This window comes from Oxyura jamaicensis, chromosome 1 (genome assembly GCF_011077185.1).
Source record: "Oxyura jamaicensis isolate SHBP4307 breed ruddy duck chromosome 1, BPBGC_Ojam_1.0, whole genome shotgun sequence".
NCBI classification, from domain to species: Eukaryota; Metazoa; Chordata; class Aves; order Anseriformes; family Anatidae; genus Oxyura; species Oxyura jamaicensis.
The window spans coordinates 140343814-140368237 of NC_048893.1; the positions used below are offsets into that span (position 1 = coordinate 140343814).

At 38.7% G+C, this 24424-nt stretch overlaps 1 protein-coding gene across 1 annotated transcript in view; it reads right to left on the bottom strand.

Annotated features, from left to right (window-relative positions):
* Nucleotides 1-7767, bottom strand: part of ST6GAL2 (ST6 beta-galactoside alpha-2,6-sialyltransferase 2) — a 179136-nt gene extending 171369 nt beyond the window's left edge. The window contains exon 1 of the mRNA XM_035316944.1: nt 7611-7767. The gene's annotated coding sequence lies outside the window, so the exon portion shown is untranslated. The remainder of the gene's footprint in view (nt 1-7610) is intronic.
* Between the last annotated feature and the right edge of the window lie 16657 nt (nt 7768-24424).

Consider the following 24424-nt stretch of genomic DNA (forward strand, 5'->3'; position numbering starts at 1 on the left):
ATTAAAAATGAGAGCTACACTGATGTACAGGTGTTACGTGTTTCTTGGGGAACAGCTTTGGAATACAGCTGTAAAGTTGGTACTTCCAGACATAGCTGTATATATGTTTATGCTGACACTTTGCTGAACCAAAACCTCAACACTGAATATCTTAAGATAAGATTGAAACCAGATTGAAACCAGGCAGACTTAGCCAACTCTAATAAATAGCACACTCATTACTGAGATGTAGAGTTGCTTGCATAGAAGTCTGTGTATGGCAGGGTGGGTTAGTTGCAAATTAGGAGTCTCGCTATAGCTGTTCATGTGAACTCACGCATATGCCTGCATCCACAATCACAAATAATTTGTGCTTGAGGAGAGAGCAGAGTCTGTTAGCTAAAATGGACACAGTCCTTGTAGGTATTGCCTTTTCCTGGAAGCATTCCAAAAATTGAACAGATGACAAAAGCCTGATGACTTTTCAGATATTTTATCTGGAGCATAATGGAAGTGATACACTACCATGCACTACCAAGATCTTTCCTCCCTCCACTACCCTGTTACCAACCCTGTTCCTTCACTCTGTTAGCCAAATAAAATATCAGTCTTGTTTTAACATAGTCCCAACTACATGCCAAGAGAATCAAATCCTAAGGAGGAAGGACATGCAAGTGCTATTATTCTTTGCCTTTTAGTTTGCTTTTATTACAAGCCACTTCTGGTGGGAGGCCAAGCTAAAAACCATGGCACCTAGCTGAATAACAGACATGCTGAGCTCTGACCTCAGACACACCTGGCAGAAGGATACAGAGCTAGAAAAATATGCTCAGAGAATTCAAAGGGGATCTGTAGTGCAAGTAAGGCAGTACCTTGCATCTGTATTGCTCTCCGTAGTGCCTTGAAAAGTAGAATCCAATGGTGCTTCCCAATGAGCAAAGCAGAACGAATGTTTGCCTACATAGCACACCATTTTCATGAAGAAATCTATTTTTCATTTTTAAATATATAATTGTAACTATTTATAATTTCTAAGGCTTCATACTGCAGTTTTCTGGTCCAAAACAACTAATCCTATAAACTTTAGTTCAGCAAAGTCAGCTGACATCTGTGAAGAGTTCAGTCAATACATTAGCTCTTTCTCCACCATTGCTGAATGATTTCACCTCCAAATGACTTTTTTTTTTTTTTTTTTTTTTAATTGAGAAAAAGGGCAAACCAAAACCCTTTCTTTCAAGAAAAAAAAAAAAAAAAAAAAAAAAAAAAAGGATTTTTAATGTATGGAGTCTGGAGAACCACACACAATCCTTATTTCCCTAGATCGCCATCATTGGGTTTGTGGATAATGACAGAGGTAAAAGTTGTTGCGTCCCAGGGCAGAATCTCAAAGACACTGAACAGGGACATCCGGGCTCTGCAACAGGAAGCAACTTGGCACCAGCAGTGCCCAAAAGAGGCTCAGAGATCCCATCTCAACACATGGCTCTATAGAATTTTCCAACTGCACAGAAAAGACGACTGCCTTTTTCTGAGCCAGAGTCAGGGTACTTGCTCTGATAATAAGCTCTAGGCAGTTGATTAAATCTCTAGGAGGTAGGCACCAGCTTGGAGAAAAAGCTTCTGGGAATTTTCTTGTTCTCTGTTGAATCTAGGCTTGAGTCACCTTGTTGACCTCAGGTTGAATGCAGCTAAAAGACAACAGGGATTTATAAGATGGGCAGATCTGGCTTTATCTGAAGGCATTTTCAAGCAATTTCAGTTTGAACACAATGAAAGAATCTATTTAGATTTAAGCATCTGAGTTTTCTTTTTTTAAGACTGTATCAGAAATTACAGTTTTAGTTAAGCTAGAGAGGTGGTCTGCTTTATTCTTTCTCAATAAATAAATAAATAAACGCACAAAAATAGTTCCCAATAAAATTCTGTTTTCTTTGGAACAATATTCTCCCTGTTGTGCACTGGGCTGCTGTAACTTGCATCTTCTCCCAGTGATCACGGTGGAGCAACAAGACAAGTGAGGATGTAGAACAGATGCTCTGTACATGCCCCCCTATTCCATGAAACAGGCCTTGTCTACTCCGCTCTGTCCCTCCATCCAGGCTTAACCTCCCTGAACTGAATGAAGTTCATCAAGGACCAATTCATCTAATGCTTTTACTTCAGCAAAAGGATGGTTTGTTGCTCTTTAAGTGCAGCACAAAACACCCTTTAAGTTTTGTTAAATTATATTTTAACATACTAAACAGGGAGTTAAGAGCTGGCAGTGCTCCAAAACCTGTTCTTTTTTTATAGAGCTCATTCCAGCCAAATGAACAGTTAGTCTTGGGACATACATGCATCAGGAAGATATGGGCTGTTGTTGTTTTGATTGATTTGTGCTGAATTTTACTGAAGGTGTCAGCTGTCAGTTATTTGAGCATATTTCTGGTCAGAAAGAGAATGCTGCAGGATCATGCCTTGTTAGGGCACCTATCAGCCCTCCATGGATTCACCTTATCTAGTTTACTGTCATAAACAAACATGGTAGTCAATTCTGTGGAGCCAATATAACTGTCAAAGAAACTGGTATATCTCAGTATCATTGATATAATTGCTACATCCATTCACAGACCCTCATTCTAAAACTAGAATTCTAAGTCTCTTCTTCCAACACTTGGGTGTGCATTTTATTATTTATAAAAATGGTTGAAGTAATGGATGGGGGAACTGAAGCCCTCAGTAGTCACATGCAGTCACACCTGGAAGGGGTCTGTAGACTGCAGGTGCTTCTGTTCTCAGCACTTTGGAGAAAAATGCTCCTGGCATCGCTGGCACCACATAGCTGGCTGAGTCTGATACTGAGAATATCAATTAGTGGCACGGGAGATGAAGTTATTTTACAGGAGCGCCTACAGGCTGCAGCCAAGAACCACATAGGTGCTTACTATGTAGGTATTGTGCAGATAACAAGGCAGAGTCCCTGCCCTCGGTATGCAATCTAAGCAACGAAGACAGGTCAAGGGTGTGTAATTGGAGGGGGAGGCAGAAATATTATCTGACTTTTGCAGATGAGGAACTATACCATCTTAAGGTCTGAATGCTAGCAACTGAACACCAGGGTCAGACTCCTATAAAAGGATTTGTTTACCAAGGTTTTCCATTTGCAAGTAACATAAGACATTCAGGAAAATGAAGGAATAGTGTTGCATCTGAATGAAACTCTTTAGGTCTCATGGCAATGTATTAAAACATCGCATCTGAGTGTTTGTCAAGTACAATATGCAAGTGGCTAATGCTGCAGTCAAATGCATTTTTCCAAGGAATCAGCTGCTTTCTTATTGCTTTTATCAAATATATCTCCATGGAATTATATTTCCTAAGACATGAATCAACACAACATATGTTATAGTGCTTCAGCTTTGTTTTCATAATGGAAAGAAGCTGCTTTAATAGCATCTGTTGTAGTACTGGGAACATATCCTGCCACAGTTTTTCAGTGAAAAAAAAAAAAAAATCCAATTTCAAGTCAAAGATCTTGAATACGGGTTTAATGAAATGCGCAGGCTAGTTGTGGTCATGCCTGCTATTTCCTAGTTATCTTTTCTGCACTTTTTTCCTCTCTTTAATTATTTAGCAGATTTAACACAAAAACACAGAATAGGGAAATCTCAGACTCACTATGTGATTTCTGGATGCAGATATTCTTTTTCAATTTAGCAAGGAATTTTGACTACAAAGTCCTATTTTCATTTATGGTTGTTTATATTTTTTGAAAATAAGTTTATTTTCATTTATGGTTGTATCTTCCCTATGCTGCAGTTGTCTTCCTAAAATTTACATCGTAGATTATCTTCCTTTGAGAGAATAATAAAGTGAAAACTTGTTGTACTGGGATTTGGTAAACTGCCTCTAACCTAATTTATATTATGGGGCACCGATTACTGGGGAATTCATATGCTGCTAAATGTCAGTTCCACTCTTGTCCTAGCAATGACAAAAATAATTTGGAAGTCATTCTAATCACAAGAATGCCACACTGGAAAATCTCCATAGTGTTCTTTCAGAAATCCCCTGATAACTGTATAAGCTTAGTTTTTCAAGGCCTTTCCCCCCTTACCACAGCTGTGCAGTGGACAGAGGTAACAGATGCTAGGAGTTTGAGTCCTTTCTCCAGGGACAGTAACAAAAAGTTTACAGAAGAAAACTTGAACAGGTTTCTCTCCTTTTGACCATGCTAAGTTGCAAGGAATTACAGAAAAATTACAGCTAGGATCAGAAGATTGCATTATGGTTTTATCCACTCTAAATATTCTAGCTACGGTTAATATTTAATGTTTCCATGCAGTATGATGGACATGAAGGTGAGCAATGAGTGGAGACGTGAAACTTGTTCCAAAGAGCTTTAGTCTAAGTTAGAGCCAGCGGGATTCTACAGGAAGGGGGAGGGAAGAAGAAAAGTGTCCAAGAGCAACATGGAGAGTTTTTAGAGCAGTAAACAATGAATTTTAAGTCTCTGCTTCTGTGGTTTTGTTTTGCAATTCTTATATGAAGAACTGTAGAGTAACTGAAGTTATATACTACTAAAAAAAAAAAAAAAAAACAAAAAAAAACACTATGCTCAGCACAGGGAATGCCCTTTGGAAACCCCTGTTTATTCAGTAGGCTAGGATCTATCGACCCTTACGCTTTAGCAGTCGGTACTGAAATGCCTGGATTGATACATTTTGCTATATATAAAAATTGAGAGGGGAAATGGAAAACTTTGACATATAAAAGAATGATAAACTAGAAACATAATTTGAAAGAACTCTGCCAGTGTTTGAGTGCCTGGCATTTTCTGCCTCATGAATTGTAATCTTTGATGGGGGCAGGGAGGCAAGCTCATTTCAAGTCAGGAAGTAGCAGAGAGAATTTCTGATGAAAAAACAGGTAGGCTTGAAGGCACATTTAGATCTCTGTGGCTCATACTGGCAAGGTCTGAAGACTCTTTGTATCAGTGAGAACTTAAGACCATGTCTGATCTCCTCCAAATATAACTCTGCTGGAGCTGGTGGAATGGATGGGGTAAGCCACTACTTGGAAACACATACTGACTACATGTGGAAACACATACCGCCTAACTTCAAGTGTGTTAGAGCAGCCCAAAAATAGGCAATATTCCCTGCCCACCACTTACTAAGCTTCCTACTATATGGGTGTGTGGGTCCATGTTCAAGCGTAGGGCAGCTTTGTCCATCAGAGGCACATAGTCCACTGTGTAGGAAGAGACAAATGGTTTCTTCCTCATCTCACTCCTGTTGGGACAGATCTGCAAGAAGATAGAGAAGGCACATGCCTTGTGCCATTGGCAAGGCTCTACAGAGCAGGAATGGACATGAAAATAGAGGTGTTGCCTACAAACCAAGACACTCTCCTTGTCTCTTTTTCTTGTGCTGGGTGCATCATCCTCACAGAATACAGCATTTCCAGTAGGCAAAAGGGTTGTGGCATCTGACTGCCAGCAAACAGCCCCCAGCATTTTTCTGCTATGCTGACCAGATATTAGGTTGCTTTGTGAACACCATGCCATGCTAATAGCAAACAGATTACAATGGAATCCCCTTACTAAAACAAGCATGATTAAGGCTGAATTTGATACAAGGATGTGGTACAGAGACAAATTAAACTACCTGTTCCTACTCCTGTTCACACTGAAATTCTTCTCGTTGATGTATTTCTGCTTTTTCATAAATCCAAGCAGATGATTAAAGCAAAACAAACTTAGAAAAGGCAGTTCACTGTTGTATTGAGAGTATTCTAGCAACAAGCTTATGCAGCTGTTGGACACTAATACAAAACAAAACAAAAAAGCAACAAAAAAGTGTCCTTTGCTTATAGATTCCCCTTCTCCCCTCCCTTCCACAAGATTTTTCTTCTCAATTTTGTACAGTATTCTGTTTAATGCACTATGTGTCCCAGGTAATGATGCAATTTTAACAAAAACTTATTTTATCAATAAAGTAATGTTGTCTCTGAAAACCTGGAACATGTAACATATTCCTACTTACAACTTCCACAGCATGAAGTTATATAAGCTCAAATATTAATCCCTGCACCTCTTTGCACGATTCCCCTTTCAATATAGTGTAAATTGACTGAGTTTCAGGAAGCAATACCTATTCTTTTCTTGGCTGCAGAGCTGAGCTTTGTTTTAATATTAGCTTATAAAAGTTGTCTTTTAATAAACACTGAAACCTTCTGAGAGGAAAAAAGAAGAAAAAAGAAGAAAAAAATAAAAAAAAAAAAGAAGAAAAAAGAAAAAAAAAAAAAAAGTCTGTCTGGTCCTTTTGACCTGTAGAAGAGACATAAATTTACCCATTCTTACTGGAAAGCAACCATTGCAAGCTAAAACCTAATCCTTTGAGCTATCATGTTTGCTCAGTAGCAGAGAAAATGATGTCTAGGGACTCCAAGCAGCAGTTTCAAATCACTAGTGTATGTTTTCTAAATATAAAGAGCAGCTTTACCCCTCATAGTTATAAATACGGCTGTGTCATCTGTATGGTCCAATGCACAGCTGTAGCCAACAGAGGTCTGGACTAGACTGACAGTAACAGATGAGCCAGTGCTCCCATGTCTTGCTAGTCCGACAGACAGCTCTTGTAGAATGGTTTTACCCCAGTCTGGGGTAAATAGGTGTAGGGCAACAGTCATTCTGGTAATGCTCTGTATTGCTAGCCAATAAACTCCAGCCCATCCCTGGAGTAACTCATTCATACTTTTCAAATCAAAAGGCAGCCAACTCCAGTGCAATGGGACCCTCCAATAGCTGCATCATTCAAGGCTCTCTTTTATTATGCCATAGCTCAGCTGGAGCAAAGAGGGTTGCAACCTGACCTCTTCGATGGCCTCTATTATTTTCTGTTGAGCCTAATGAGCTTGACTTACAGCATCAGGGTTAATAAAAGTGCCTGAGAAAGAGTGCTTTTTGAGACATATACTGGAAGGCGGTACCTGGAGAGTGCCACTTTTCAGGCAGATGACTAATAAAGCATGTGATACAAGCACATTTAACAAGCATAAACATTGGCATCTTCAGCAGTAAATGTGCATCTTCTAGCTTTTTGGACTTCTCCTGATCATGGTAAATCTATACAATCAGCACCAGAAACATGGACAAGAATGTACATGCACTTAAAGAGCACATATATCTCCTCTGGAGCCGCAACTCTCATCTTTCTCGATAAAAGTTCTACATTTCAAAAGCCATCAATCAGCAGGAAGACATAGTTTCTTCTTGCTGAGCCTATTAACACATTCAACACAACAAAGGGGAAGAGGAAAACAAGAGGAAAATGATAGGGGGTACCAAAACAAAACACAAACACTCTTCTTGCAGCTCTGAGAAGCATTCACTAATCTCATCTCCTATAGAAAAATTCTGCTGTTTCCAGCACTCCTGAAGGCATTTAGCACTGCTCCTGAGCACACAAAACATTCCATGCAATTGCCTTCACAAAGCACAGAAGATTCCACACTTTTATTACAACAGGCTTGGAAATCTAATAGATCTGATGCTGCGCACGGGCTCTGCGTGCCCCCACGGTCCCCTGCCACCCCCCTCCTTCCTTTCGCTGAGTTAATCCGCAGCTCTGCTGGCTAAGGGGACTTACCAAGGGCTTTTCGATGGGAGAATGCAGTTAGGAGCTCTCACACACACTGGAAGAGCTGCTACCCAGTAATGAAGCAGGCACTGAGAAGTCTCCCTCTTTCAATAGCTATTCAGGTAGCGCTGCCAGCTTTCTCTAGCTCTCTGCATACACACACACTGGGGGGAGAGAGAGAGAAGGGCAGACGCAATAAACTCTGGCTATAATTAAGAGAGCTCCTTTATACAAATTACAGCAGCAAGCGATCCCTTTAGCAGCCTTTTTAGCATGATCTCTTCGAAAAGGAGTCCCTTACAAGAAACACAGCATCCTTACTACTCTCTTTCTCTCTCTATTTTTTCTTACCAAAATAAATAAATAAATAAATAAAGCCAGCTCTCTTGGAGATTTAGTCACTGATATATCATAGGGAGGTTATTGTTGTTCAGAGTTTTGATTTTCTTTTCATGATGAAAGTTTTATTATGAAATTCAGCCTAGTTTGCAGCTAAAAAGAGACCTGACTCTGCTCTTTATAAGGAGCAACCTCTCAGTAAAGCAGTTTAAATCAATAATTTTGTGCATTTAATGACAGTGTTTATGAAACAAAGCATCTGTGCTAAGCAATTCACTAAATGGGAAGGTAGTAGTTTAGTAAATATATATCATTGCCTTTTTGTATGTACATAAACCATTAAAGGCAAAAACAATAATACATGTAAATGAATAGAAAGATTTATAATGGAAGTCCTGAACTTGGAAATGTTTTACAGAGAGCACATGTATAGTGCCCCGGTGTTCCAGTTCCAGAAGGAAAAATCATCCATTGTGTCAGTTAAGTGTGAGAGTTACTTGTTCTTAATATGCATGAAATAAAAACTGTCATAAAATTTTGGAATATTACTGCATTTGACACAGGGATTTGATGGATTTAAGAAAGCTAAATCTCCAAGACAGATCCTTTCTTTATTAAAGAATCCTCTTTCTCTGAGGCTTTAAAATTATTTATCCTTTCATTACTTCTTGTGTCACCTTTGATAAAAATCAGATAAAATATATCCTTTCCCTAACTAAAAGACGAAAGTGTTCTGGAAGATTTCCCTCCATCAGTCCATCTCTTTTTTTCAAACATAATCACCCATACACCCACCTACACACATGCACAACACAATAGCAAAAGTAACAACTGGGAAAAAATCATCAATTACCTTTAATTTGCTAACAGCCTTGTTCCCCAGAAAGCAGTGGCTTTCTCTCTGTCTTAGTACAGTACAATCACGGGGTCATCTGCAGGGTGGATGAAAAAAAGGGTGAAGAAATCAAGAAGGGTGTATGAATGTGACTTTGCCCCAGTTAGCAAAGCAGCCAGCACCGCACAGCCTCCTCTGCAAAGCCCCTGTGTGACAATGACTTTAAGGACAGTTCCTTAGTACCACTATCCAGAGGCATGAAGAAACCCTTTTAAAGGATGGAAACGGAGAACAGAGCAGTCGCAACTGAGAGTTGCCTTATTGACAACTCTACCTAAAAGACTTAAAAACCCCACAAAGTGCCATGACACTCCTGTTCAGCCTGCTAACCTTTTTGCAAGGGATGTTTTCACACACAGCTGTCCAGCTGTTAATCTCCAAAACATGTATTTCATATTTAATTACTCTTCACCAAAGACAAATAATTCTGGGGCCTTGCCAAGTTTATTAGGAGGTCATAAAGGATAAAACATTCAGGCAGATGCTACTTCTGCAGTTTGGATTTGTCTCAGTAACAGGAAGTCTTGGAAAGATGGAAATGTCTGTCCTGCAATGCTCCTGCCTCCTTCCTGCTCAGAGACAGACAACAGTGGGTACAACCTCATGATTAAGCTGCAAACCAGCCCTGCCAGGTACCTCTCATTCCTAAAGGGACCGCAGTGTGGATGGGCTCAGGAGTCACCTGGAGCCACTGGAGAGCATGGAGAGCAGCAGCTGTAACTTCCAAGTCTTTGTTTTTCTTGGTATAAAGAGGGAGTACCAGTTGCCTACATCCTAGCATATCACTGTTAGCATTGTTTGCTATGGAAATTCACCCTGACAAAATATAAACTGTCTCTCTATTCCTCCTCTGGAGAAGTCAGCCAGAAAACCGGCAAGCTTTGATCCTTGTGATGCTGGAGAGCTTCTCTAATGTTCAGAGCTGCTTTCTCAGCACTGCTAGGGCTTTCCACCAGTACCCCAAGGAGAACCCCAGCTCTTATCCCATCACAAGCACCCTCACCATGAGGTAATGTAAATCCCCTCGCAACACTCTTGTAGCTGACTTTGTACTACCACAGCCGTATAGAATATGGCTCGAGGAAGAGCTGCAGGTATCTGCTGTAGGTAGAGCATGCCTGCCTCAGCCTACACTAGCTAAAGTTATTTTGTTTTCTTAAAAAAAAAAAAAAAATCCTATAAATTTCAAATATTTAGTGGAAATCTGTTTACATCTAAAGGACAACCTGAATAGATGTTATTTGACATTTCTTTGCATTAAAAATCAAAATTTGCGGCCCTCCAGCTACTCCTCCATTTGGGATTGTAAGGGGAGGTTTCCCAGAGAAGAAAAAAAGGATTTAAAGAAGTGCCTATTACCTTTAGAGTGACAGAAGGGCTCTGTTCTTAGGGGATTATATTAATTCATTCAGTTCCATGGGTTGTCATATGTGAGGACATGCAACTTACACTTTCATAAAAAATATTGCTTTTTGTAGTGCAGGTAAAGAGGCCATGAGAGAGCTCTCCCATAAATTACTGCTCTGCAACTTGGAAAGAACTAACAAATCATCTGTGACCTGTGAATCTAATTTCACTGCACAAGGAACTTTTCCTCTAGGGCTCTTCTCCTGATACATGTATCTATTTGCTGTTCCTCATTGACATAAACAAATTTCTGTGGTTTGCCTGTCAATAACTGTACTTAACTTTTAATGTATAATGGTAAAGCTATTGACCTCTGGTAGAAGCAAGTTCTTAAAGAAACAGTTTTCTTTTTTCCATGTAACGTGAAAAATTTTGGTTTAAATACACCTCTGAACTGAAATGGGCATTTAATACACTATAGGGTGTGGATGATGTATATTTTTTGTATTTCTTGTGTGGATGTTATTCTCTGTCAGCTAAAGTTTTTAAAATCTGGTGTCTTGCTTATTGACTGAAAATAATAAGATGTTTAATATGGCATCTGATACACTGGCAGCCAGCGTAGAATGTGCACCGACTGGTGCTAACACATCCTATTGATGTTTTCTCTCTGTCTTTTCATCTTCCTCCGGACATTCTCCATGTATGAGTGATTGTCCAGTTCCAATTTTTTAATGATGTCAGAATTATTCCAGCATCACTGTTACTAACCCAGGACAATCAGTACTACTTTTACAATGAAAATATGGAAATACATAACGAGTTCATGCAAAAAAACTCTTCCCTGCAAGAGACACCGCAGACATGCTGTCATAATGAAAGCATTTTACTCTTCATGGTGATGGCTTAGATAAAACTGATTTCTGCAAATGGACCATCCCTTTTCACTCCTTTCTCACAAAACTATAATCATCTTACAGTGCAAAGGTGCAAACGCAGCTTGTCTTTTAGACAGTAATTTTTGTGTTAGACTTTGCAAAAAGTAAGCGTATATGTGTTAACATCACAAATGCAAGATTTTATCGCATTGATTAAAGGCGGTTTATGGAAAGGAATTGGGGAATTTATATGATAAGGCCTGTATTCTGTTCTCATTTACATCCAGGTAAACCTAATTTCAGTGTAGTTACTACTGATTTGCACCCATGCCAACTCTGGTCTGCAACACAAAATTAATCAAATGTAGGATAGCATGAAAAGACAAACAAACAAACAAAAAAGCACAACAAGCACAAAAGCACAAGAAGTGCAAATGCTGTCTGACTCACTGATCTTTTGCTTGACACACTGAGCTTTTGTACCTGTAAGTATGAAATTTATGGTTTTTTAAAGTCCATATTCCATCAGCTGGAACTTCTGCAGTGTCACTACAGAATCTAGTCCTCAAGGTCGAGCTGTATCATTCTCAAGGTTTCCAGATCATCCTTTGTGCCACTGGCATTATTCTGCACAGTCTGTTTCTCCATAAGGGGAAGAAGATGATTGCAAATGACAATTTTTTGAATTGTGCATAAGTACTAACACACTGTTTGTGCCATCTAAAAAGAAACATAGTTCACAATAATGTTCCTTAAGTAATTATATAAGGGTTTGTAATCCAAGAGATATTTCTGCCTTTTAGACTGTATGTGTGTGGTGAAGAGTTTCTGATTCTTTTTTTTTATTTTTATTTTATTTTATTTTATTTTATATATGATTTTATTTTATTTTATTTTATTTATTATTTTATTTTATTTCATCATAGGTTCTTTGTCAAAAGGAGTGAGGTACAGGTTTCCAGGAGAGGAGGCTGTTTCTAGAGGGAAGCACCTCAGCCTGCTCAGAGCAGAAAATACATTTAAGGTTACAACTCAAAGTGGGGAGGTTTGAGAAGAAGGCAGAGAGCAGAGTTCTGAAAGAAATGAGACTGCAGCACAGCAGAGAAGCTGGGAAACTTCTAAGGGAAACACAGAACAAAGTCCTTGGTGGTGATGAACAGGAAAACTTTCTACAAGACTGAAGAAACTCTATTGAATTTGCTGCAACCCCTCAAAACGCTGATGTGATTGAAAAGCAATCTTGGAAGCACAGACCCTTCCTGCAACGAGGAACTGGGCAGGCAGAAATCTGTTTATAAAGCCGTTGTATATATTTTTTTATCTGTTTAAAAGAAAACCCACACATTAATCTAGATTTACTTCAATAAAACCTGGATATTGAGTTGAAAATATTTTTTTTTTTTTGGTGGATTTTTTTTGTTTGTTTTTTCCTTTTGAGGTTTTCATGGTAAGAAAAATTTAAGGCAGATCCATCCAGAAGATCTGTTTAACTCACGGTCCTGTTGCAGTAAGCTTTGTCCTTAAATTGCCTGATGTAGCAGATCAAAGACTGATGCTGAGAGGCTCTCAGAATATGTACAACAACCCAGAGAATGTAGCTTACCAGTTACAGAACTCAAACATTAAGGTGGTCTTCCACTTACATGTTTGTATATGGAAAGTTTTAATGACCTTCACTACATATTTAATCTGAGGAGGTAGAAAAGCAGTATTCACAGTAATTTCTGTTGGGTGGACAGGTTAAAATATCTGAGAAGTGCAAACGAAGGATGATGGTAGGAAAGCAAGTACTAGACTAACACTAGGAGTACAGTGGTCTTAGAGAAGCGATAGCTAACAAAACCTCTGTGAGGCATGAAGAAGAAGCATCACAAATAAGTGAGGCAGGTGTAGAAGTGGTCAGCTGATGATTCCAACAAGTTTTTTATCCCTGTACTTTGTACTCAAAGGATGCCACCACACAGCATGGCTTGCTTTACCCCTCCTTGCATTTTGAACATACAGGTGAATTTCATTCCCATCCATTAGTGCACTTGTGCCAGCACCTGGGATAACTGATCTTATTGCAGATCTGTTTAGATTTTCCCTCTGGCCCTATCAAACTGTTACAGCAGTAATTCCTAAAGGAGGTTGTTCTTCCTAAAGGAGATCCCTCTCCTGACTCCGGATGGATGTGGAGGTGGCTAACAGGCATGTATGGGTGTTGCTGCTGTGTTTGTTGGAAAAGTCATATAAGCCTAATAGGAAAAGGAAGTCACAAACATGTTTTACTGTTTGCTTTGGAACTACTGAATCATGTGGTTCTTATGATCTCTTCCAGACTGAGTGCCGTAACTGTGGGGCAATTGCTAAAGTGCCTGGTATGTGCCTAATAGTGCATGGTTTCATGGTACAGCATGAGATGAATTCCCAACCTGCATCTGCTGAAAGGGATCTGTCTGGTCACCCCTGCTGCCTCCTTGTCCCAGCTACAACTTCTGTAGCACATCTTGAGCCAGAGCTGGTTCTCATCTGATTGCACATCAAGGTATTCAGCTCTAAATGGCAGAAAATTAGCCCAGCACATAAAGTGGATGGTGGCTATCCAAGTTGGTGATAAGAATGGGTTTACTCCAAGTACAGTGGGGTGTCAGGGCCAGCAGCTGGGAGCTGGACCAGGGAAGGGGGGAGCAGAGGGTGGAAAGGGGTGCAAGTACTCTTTCTCAGCAGCAGGGAAATATTAGCCCAATTTCAACCTGCCATAAAATTATACCCGATCATACCTTTAGGATTGTGAAGTGCATTGTAATATTCTGCAGTCACAAATGCCTTTAAGGTTGTTTTCATATTAAGCATTGCCCTACAGAAAATTTAATTAGCAATGAACAGTGAGCTTCCCCCACAGGAAATGGGACATCTCAACAACAACCCAGATTAAAAACATCACAGGGCTGTTTTCTTAGATTTTCAGAGAGGAAAGTGCTGGAGAAAATATAAATCAACAACCTTCAGGATCTAGGTGTTATTCTTGTTTGTTTCCTAGAGGAAAAAAAATAATAATAATAATAATAATAAAAAAAATCACTGTTGTCCCTTTCATGTGAAGTGCCACCAATTATCCTAGTTCTTGTCAGATATGGGGCTGACAACAGGAACTGTGGGAAAGGAGGAAAATTCTGAGTCTGAGTCTAAATTCACATGAAAAGAACACATAAACATGGATTAAGCACAGAGCAATGCCTAATATATCACTCAAGTGAAGGTGAGCAGACCAAGGAATTCTCAGTTTTAAAGAGAAGCAGACAAGTAGTGAGTGGGGGAAAAGGGTACTTGGCATGTTCACATTGTGGATGCAGGTATTACCAACCTCTTGGGTAAAGTTGCATCTTCTGTCTGTGTTCTCAGCCCTCCTTTATGCAGAAAGGGCAAGGAGGAATGGGAGTCTTGTCCAGATGTGGTGCTGGGATGTTTGCACCTTGGCACAGGAGCTCACCTGCACTCCCAGGTACAGAAGTATGCACACAGCCAAAGTGAACATGATCCAGCTCAAAAACTGGTGGATGAAAAACAGAGACAACGCTTTGCTAGGCGAAGTACAAATAAACTAGCTACAATTAACTCCGCATCCCAAGGGGCCATAACTGAGCCTCTGTGTCACATCTGTCCCATAGCACTGCAGCATTTTGCAAGCAGCTTAGGGGAAAAAATACAAGGATGAAGCGAGGGGTAGATAAGGGAGTCAGTCTCTCTCAATTCCACTGTTAATTGTATTTTGCTGTGCCTGGGCAAATAGTTGTTCCATTGTTGTCCCAGAGTTGCCTTTGTCTTTGAAACATGCCTTGTATTTTTAGCCAGGACACAAGCACAAGGCCATGTGAAGAGACCTACAGCAAGGAAGAGTATGATCAGCATCCTCCAGAAACAGAGCTAATAGGTATCAAAACCATAGTCTGAGTATCATGGAAGCTGGATTGCCAGATAAAAGTTGAACAGAAGTAGTGCAAGCAGGAACTGGGGAAGCAAATGAACATTAGCTATTTTTATTTTCTCTCTGAGGGGAAGGGATGAGAAGAAATAAAGCCAAAAGCACAGAAACAACTGATAAAAGTTTACTCAGCTTAGAAAATCCTACGCTTTAACATTTTTTATTCTATAAAATATATATTAAGCATTTAGTACTTGAGGGGGTTTTGTACTCTGAATAAGCACAAATCTAAATACATTCTACTTGGTATCTAAAAAGCTCTCTCAGATTTTTAAACTGAGAATATTCGAGATTATCCGAACTACACAAATAAGGCATTGTAGGAAGTGTCCTCCTTTATAACTTACTCAGTCCCAGGTAAAATAGAACAGAGTTACTCCTTGTGTGAAGAGAATATACACAGCAGTCAAAATATTTGGAGTAGATCTTTAGCTAAAAATGGTAAAATGGAATTAGTCCAGTTTACAGCAGCTGAGCATCTATGTATCTGAGAAAAATGTAACAGAGGAACAAAACACTGCTAAATCAGTTTGTTCCTTTTGTTTTCAGCTAATTCCCCCAACACTGCCTGTGCATGCTCTAGGCGTTTTTGTAAAGATTGGGTTTAAATTCACCATGTTGCTATGCACTTAACTGTGGGTTTATATTTCTACTCAAAGAATTCATGTGTAAGGTTGGGCTTTTTTTTTTAGACATGAGTCCACAGAGGAGTAAAGAGCATAGAAATATCAGATAATAAGAGCATTTGGAAAACAATGACAAATCCCCAGCAACATAATTGAATATGTTGCAAATTTTAAATATAATTTATAGTTGATCTTTTCCTTCCTTCTCTCTTTAAGCCCACAGTTTTGAAGAAGCAATAATGCCCTTTGTTGCTAGCAGGGCATAACAAGAATATGACTTAATCTCCTGGGTGCTCAGCACCTCCAGAGGTGCAGCAAGGCTTAATGCAAGGCATGTAAGAAAGACAAATTTTAATTCCTGAATGCAAACCTTCTGCTTAACATTTTTCACAAACAGTAAGCCCACTGAGGAAAGACAGGGCAGAATTTTGCTTCAGGATAAGCAGCAGCACAGAAAAGCAGAAAAAGCCAGCCAGCAGTAGTAGATGTGGTCTGATTATGTCTATGCTGTCTTTCGTGCTTCACAAGAGTGCTCTGGCAAAGACAGCCATCTCCTGTGGTGGAGTCCACATTCCGCTGTCAAGGGCATGACAGAAAAGGCTGGTATCCATAGGGATCTCCCTAGAGGATATCATCCTAAAGGGGCACGAAATGTGATGATCAGAGTAATCCAAGTACATACAATTTATGAATTCTGGCTGACATAAGGAAGTTGTTGCTTTGGAAAGGCTGCTGCAGGGGATTGGACTCCTCTGCTTGCTGAGTGACTGGGGAGAATAGAGGGCTAACCTTCATAATTTGGGCCAGACGAGCCAGCGGGTTAACTGAAACCAGGGAAGACTAGCTGGCTTTAAATATCATTACCAGCAAATTCATTCTTCCTTCCTACAGGCTGTGTGTGTTTGTTATTGACTGCAGATTTCAAATGCCCCTGAAGATACACCCAATGGACTTAGAGTGCCCATTAGTTGAAGATAACATTGAACCATCAGATGGGAATGCGAAAAGGCTGTGTATGGCCTAGGGCATGGTCCAAAATTTCATTTTCTTGAAGAAGCAACCAAAAACTAGCTTGAACCCAGGAGATGTACTAAAAAACATAGAAAAAGAAAAGTGGTACACAAGTAATGTGAAACCTGAGAAACTTCAAGCTGAGTGAGTTGTGATCCAGTGCAATAGCATGGAGAATGTCCGTGCAGGAACTGGGAAGCTGACCCTTCAAACTTGTGACGTCTCCCAGACAGACATCAGCACAAATCAGGTAGAAACATGGCTGGATGTAAATCTTATTGGTAAACAAATGGTCTGCTATTGATAGTGAATATAATGTTTTGCTATGATTCATCTTTATGGAGAGAGGCCTTTGGGACCAACCGTTCACACTTTGCAAGAGAAGATCACAGTGGGTCAAAATGCTAAATCCAAGACATCAAGCAGTATTTACCAGACGGTATAACGTCACCTTCTAATCTCTGCTGTTTAAAGGATCAAAACCCAGGGCCATAAAATGGTTTTATCTTGCATCTGGCATCTAGTAATTCTTACTGTATTTACATGGGTAATTTTCTCAACACAGAATGATTCTTGACTGTATTTCTCCTGGTATTTATTTTCCAATGGAGTTGTTGATGGTGGTTCAAAAGAAAGTAAATGAAGAGATATTGAAGAAAAGAAATAGGAAAAAAAGAAAAAAAGTAAGAACTAGCAACTATTAATTATTGCCTCTTTGTGTATGTAACACACCAGTTTTAGATGCACTTACTTGTAAAGTTATTATACAGTTGTTGTGGAAGCATCAAGCTGTTCACCAAGCTAATGCAAGGCATTTGCAGTAGTATTATGTAAAAAAAAAAAAATAATAATAATAATAAAAAAAATAAAAAATGTGCTTTTCATGGGGTTCGTTTGTTTGCTTGTATTTTACTGTCAGGAGAAATTCAAAATGAAAAGCACAGGCCTGTTCCTGTGAATGCTTCCTCAGCTAAACCATTCCATTGATTTCAATGGGACGGTGCACATGCTTAACAATTACCCACGTGAGTAAAGCTTAGGAATTCCTATTTGATTTCAAGACATAAAAATCAATTGCAGCTTTATTACTGTTTGTTTTGCACCTAAGGCAGATTGGGCCAGGTTCCTTGTGACCTTCCATGATATATAAGCATTACCACTCCATGTAGCAGTTTAAACCCTGTTTGAACATGATGTCAGTGACCAAAAAAGAAAAGTGACCTGGCCCTGGATATTACATCATGACCATAAAAAATAACGGGTAGCTTCTTTTTCAGGGGTCACCATAGTTATTGTTTTTGGTTTTGGTTTTGGGGGGAGGATTTGGAAATATTAGAGTAAAACAGTGTGAGATATACATATATATATATATATATATATATATTTTTTTTTTTCACAGAAGAAAAATCTGGTTCCCTGAGCAATGGGATGAAAAGCTTGATACAAGAGGTTTCTGGGTCTGTTCAGACCCTGCAATGAATGAGAATTAGAACTCATGGCATACTGTTTCACTCTCTAGGTGCAAAGGCTGGCCCACCCACAACACACTGCAAGTACTCAGTCCTTCACACAAAGCCTTGGAAATCAACCCTGCAGTATGGGGCAGAAGAAAAACCTATTCCTCACTTTTAAAAATTCTTATTGAAAATAATGGTGACGTTTCCCAGTGAAGTCAATAATATGTCCTTTTAGTTTATTCCTAAGGGCCTCAAGAAAAAGTAAGATTAAAGCAAGGTAAGAGAAGCCAGAGGAAGCTGTTTCCACATTCAACAGCTCTACTGAATTTACAAAATGAAAATATCATTCCTTTTTGAGAAACTGTTACTAATTCAAGGCATTGAGACAGCATGTCTGGCTATTGCTCCACAAAAAAAGCCAGCACACAATTGTTAATTATCATCATAATGTTTACATGTTTACAGTACTGAGAGATTGTAGATTAATTAGAGAACACATAGATGGAAGGAAGAACAAAAAGCCGTTGGGTAGTGCAGATCATGAATTTTTGTGTATTTATTAGTTCCACTTAGAAGTCACCTGCACAATGTTTTCTGAAAGAGGCTTTGGGCCACTCTTGAGACTGCATGTCAGGCAAGTGAAGAAGGAGGAGGAAGATAGGTCAGACACATGTAGGCAACATCCCAGGTCATGCAGCAGATCACTTTGGATGGTAGCAGAAGCCTACCTTTAGGCACCTGAATGTCACTGTCTGCATTTTAGACTCAAGCAAAAGACCTCCTGAAAAGCAAATACCTTCCTAAAAATAAACAAATTCAGACTAGCAACCATGGCAATGAAAGTGAGGAACAAACTACTGAAAAACTTCCTATCCTCAGTCTTACATTATCTAGGGCTACAAGCTGATATGCCTCAGTTCAGAGATAGGATGAGTCCAGAGGGTCTGTGATATTACTGCAGGATAGGTAGTTGTTCACGAGTGGTGATTGCTCACCAAGCACCCACCACCATTCAGCGAAACAGCAAGTGCAAGGAAAGGGACCGTAGCATTCATTAACATGATGGTGCCATGTATGTAACTGTTGTTTTTTTTTTCTTTTTTCTTTTTTCTTTTTTCTTTTTTTTTTTGTTTTTTCCTGAGAGTTAATCCCTTTAATTAAACTGCTATGCAAAGCTTTCTTCATAGTATGTGTTGCATTCCCATAAAAACATTCACACTGATCTTGGATTTTACCTTTAGCATGCTTAACTTCTGGGTCTGTAGCACTCTAACACACTTTCGTTAATCATGAGGAAAATCTGTCTTTTTTTTTTTTTTTTTTTCTTTTGACTATAACAGCACTGATTGATTCCCTGCTTACAGAAGGATTTTATTTTTTATCTATATATTTATTTATTTTTGATGGGCTCCTACTCGCTGATGCTTCAGAAACCTATTGGTTGGTTGTATTCACACAGCTAAAATAAACTGGTGACACAGAAGAAAACTGCCACATTTGCTGAAATGCCATAGACAAATTACTATTCCCTAAACTTTTTTTAGCCTTTTTTTTTCAAGAAATATGCTACATTTCTAAAGAGACTAGTCTCAAGGAAACTGAACAGTCTGCCTTATAAAGAAAAATGAGAGAATATGGAGGTATGGAGACAGTAGAAATATTTCAGGTTATTCTGAAATTTTTTATTCTTTCCCAGTACAATGTTAATAAAAAGTGTCCAAAGTTCAACTTTTTTTTTTTTTCTTTTCTAAAAAACCTGCAAACTTAAATCATTATTCAAGTAAGTGGTCCAGAGAGGTCAGCAGGCCTGTTCCAGTGAGTGATGACATTTAGCAAGCTCTTTCAGGATGAAAAATTAAAACCCCAGGTCTGTAAGTTGCCTCACACTGGCAGGTGCCCCTGTGTCTGGCGTGTCTCTCAGAATAGGTGCAGTATTCCATTTAGGTGCTGGCTTTTTGGATAAATAGGCATTTAAAAAAAAAAATGTAATAGAATTCTGGCTGTGCTCCTGTGAATGAGGAAAAGAATAGTAAGGTTGAGTGTATACATAAGCCAATAAAAGACAGTAGCTGTCTAACTTCAGCCTTGTTCATTTGGGGAAAAGGTCCTTACACTTTTGGTCTTTTCAGTTAAATTACTTTGCCATTATCTGTATCTAATTTTCTTTCAGGCTTCTCCTGGGAACAAAGAAAGGAATGGACATATTAGAAGAATCAGCTGTGAGTACAGAATCTATTGTGTAGTTAGAGTCAAATTATTACAGTTCTGATCATGTGTCATGCCCAGAATCCACTTTTACTAAACTTAGAATCAGAAATGGCCTGCATCTCACAGATACCAGCTGTAGCAAAATAAGGATTCATCCGGACAGTTGCTAGCAACCTTAGGAAGAGGGTGGCTTCTTGATGGAATGGCTTCAGGAAGAGGGTGGCTAGGCATTGGAATGGGCTGCCCAGGTAAGTGGTGGAATCCCCATCCCTGGAATTATTTAAGAGCTGTGTGGACCTGGGGACGTGGGGACTCTAAGGGACATGGTTTAATAATGGGATGTGTTAGGTCAGGTTGATGATCAGAACTAGCAATCTTGAAGGTTTTTTTCCAGCCTAGGTGATTCTATGATTTTAATGGCCATTGAAGTTTTGGCATGACATCTTGATTTTTGAACAAGGCCTCTCAGCAATATAGCCTTACCAGGCAAACTGCTGTTTTCAAAAATAGGGGCTACCACAAAACTGCAGGCATCAGTTTTGGTATGAGTGAACTGAAGTGCAGCTCCCAGTGAAGTAAACCACAAAACTAGTAGTTAAATTGTTACCTAGACTAAATTTGAGCAGCATTCAGATCTCTTTCAGCTCCACTTCTGATGGTGTTGACAGGCCTGATCACCTTTTTTAATAAAAATTAGTGATGTCATCACTGGAACAATTACAGCAACAAATAATTTTGCTACTTGAGATCTGCCTGGATCTGTTTGAACTGTTGGTGAGTCATGAATAATACTAGTGCAATAATATCTTCATATCTCTTGTCCTCAATTTAAAATAAATGGACCATTCAAGTATATTGCCAAATTCACCAGGAGATGTCAGATACACAGCATGGTAAGTGAATAATTACACAGTGCAAGGCAAACAAGGATTGATATCCATAATAACAAAATGACATTTGTTGGGACGGTAAGAAAATCAAACAAAAACTCTGAGTGTAAAAGCCATAGTCCAGATTTTACATACATGAATGATGAGCCCTACTTTTCATTTTCAGAGTTGCCAAGATGCAAACTACTCTAAAAATATGGTATAACAGTGTGTGGGAAAATTTATGGCTTAAAGTCAGCCCTGTAAAAATTCTGACACGAGTTGGAGATATGAGAGACATTCAGGGGACTATATGTAAATGTTTTCAGTGCACACTTCCCAATCCACTATCAGTGGATTGGAAAAAGCCTGGTGTTGAATCTTGAGGGCAATACAGTCTTCAAGTACTAACAAGGAATTTGTCTTAACATAAATTATGAGGAGTAGTAAGTTATGATTTATGGTCAATATGGACCTCATCTGAAGCTGATGTGGGCCGTTCCTCCCACTGGGAATCTCTCCTGCTTATTCCTAACACAAGATACAAGTCACAGGTTTTATTGTTTCTTCTTTCTTTCTCCTACCAATGATTGTATTGTGAGGTGATATTGTGAAGTCATAAATAATTATTTTATTCCTCCTCCTTCACTTATTTGCGGGCAATTTGCTTCTGTCTGGATTTTGTACTTAACAACAGAAATAAACTAAAATTAGTAAATTCATTTTTGCAAAATAGATTCAGAAAAATTAAGGATAGCTATATAATTAAGGTAGCACAGAAGTTTAAATTCCAGAAAGCCTATTTTTTATTTGTTTCATTTATTATTGCTCCCATTTTGCGTCTCATACTCTGTTTCTCTATGGTTTCATTAAAAATGACAGGTTCCTTTTTATTTTTTCTTTCCTTTTTGATATTTTTTGTTGTTCTCTTCCCCTTTTGTTGTACAGATCTTTATCAAATTCCCATACCCTAAAACTTCTGTCTTCATCCCCAGGCGTCTCCCTCCCTTCTCCTCTCTCTTTCTCTCCCATTTTTTCCAATTTCCTTTTTGTTTCACTTCCTTAAGTGCTCTTCTCCCAGCCTCTGCTGCAGCTCCTACAATAGGAGCACTGGTTCTCCACCTATTTCACTTCAGGCCCTCACACACTGAAAAAAATAGGCCCTTCAGGATCTCCAAGTTTTTCTATGAATTCTGGAAGTGGTGAGACAAGTCCCACCAGCACAGCACATCAATTGCTCCACCAACACAGAAAAGTACTCTTTGGGAACGGCAGCCTGAGAGCTGTTCTTCCACGGGCTGGCTACTAATAATGAATGATGATCACTTTCAGTTTTAGAGTGAAAGATACTTTAATGGATACATTTTCATTTACCACCCTGTTTCTCATAGTGCCGTCTTCACAGAGTCATGGTGATGACTGGTGTAATAAACCAATAATTGGGCAATTTAAACTTGAAGATCGATCTTCTGCCACCATCATTAAAGAAAAAAATGCTATGTTAAGTTCTGTTCTGATTGATTTTTTTTTTTCTAAACATGTCAATTTATATCACTGGGTTTTAAAACAGCATTGTTTTGAGCAAGCAAATTTTGAGCAAGTGAAGGCATAATTAGTATGCTTTTACCTCATTTTCAATGTTGACTTAAGATAGTTAAGTGTCAGTAGGTTTTTTTTTAGTTGCTAACCAAACACCTCCTTAGGGATGATACCCTCCTATGAAGTTTATTCTATCCTACCTAAACAGGGATAAGTGTGTTTTAATGTGTGTTTTTACATGTTAATAAGTGTGGTTTTTACATTTCATAACAGTCACACTGTTGTTGCTGAATGCAGACTCATACTCAAAGTAGCACATTTCCTGTTTGAATTTGCAAAGCTGTGACAACAATTTTCCTGAATCACTTAATTAGATACTATCTGTGAAACATTTATATATGCAATTACCATCTAACAATATATTTGCTTTTTCCACCCCTACTCTCAATTTTATATATCAGTTTGCTTGTAGGTACAAAGATTGAGGTCTTACCATCACTAGAAGTGAAAGAGATTGATTTATTCCTGACTATTGTAATTATGCCACAGTAATCAAGTTGCCCCACCAATGACCTCCACCTTCATTCCCAGACTGGGGTTGCAATTTGGTTTCTCTGCCAACTGAGATTCTCATTCATCTCATTATGTTACTCTAAGTACTGTCTGCAGGGAGATTGTTGTATTGCTTTTGACTGCAGGCTGGACTTAAGCAGCAAATATCTATAGTATTAAAAATGAAAATCAGTGTTCACCTCAAGGGGAAGTAAAGCCTCCCTAAAATTCTATCTCTTCATAGCAAAATACCATTCCAATTACAATGAGGGGAGTGGTTATGGAATGACAAATTTATCAGGACTATGTGGAATACAACATTAACCCATTAACCAGTGCAATTAATTTTGCATAATAGACTTGCTGGAAAATGGATTTCAATTTGATAGAAGTTTGACATTGGCACAGAGTTTATGTATACATATACATCTCAAGTGAAAGCTCATAAATAAATAAATAAATAAATAAATTTAATTTCCCAAGTAAGCATCCATCTGGTAAAAAGAAGGAATGTTTAAGTGTATAGCATATTCCCTAAACAAAGATGCTATGAGCACAAAAATATTTGCCATCAAATAGGTAGTGACTCTGTGTATATTTTTAGCAAACTACCTTGAGTTGCTTCTTCACCTATTTATTATTTCTGTAATGTTTCAATTTTTTTTCCTCAGTTACCTCAGTTTGAAATGTTTTCAATAGTCACTCTCAGTATCATTTTCACAATATCTATTATTTATTTAGACATCGCTAATAGTACAACACTTCAGCTATCAGGAAGCATTATGTCTAGACTTTCTCCTACTTCCTTTGCTTTGAATGACAAATAAGTTGCACCTGCTGGATATATTTCTTAATGTTAAATAGTAGCTAGCTCACTAGCTTTGCAGACATAACACAGAAGAGCTGAATTTTCCATCTTTTTCCATCAGTTGTCCAAAGGGTATATCATGTAGGTATTTCCTCAGGTCCTCTACTCAAGCACTTTTTGGTACAAAATAGTAAGACTATGTAGATTTCTCTGTAACTGCTTGTAATCACAAATTCTGTGAGTTTCAAACTTGAAAGCACCTATATTTCTTTGTCTCCTAATTCCTCTTGTCCTTCAGAGCAATGAACTTTAAGAGTTCTTCTCCTGTTC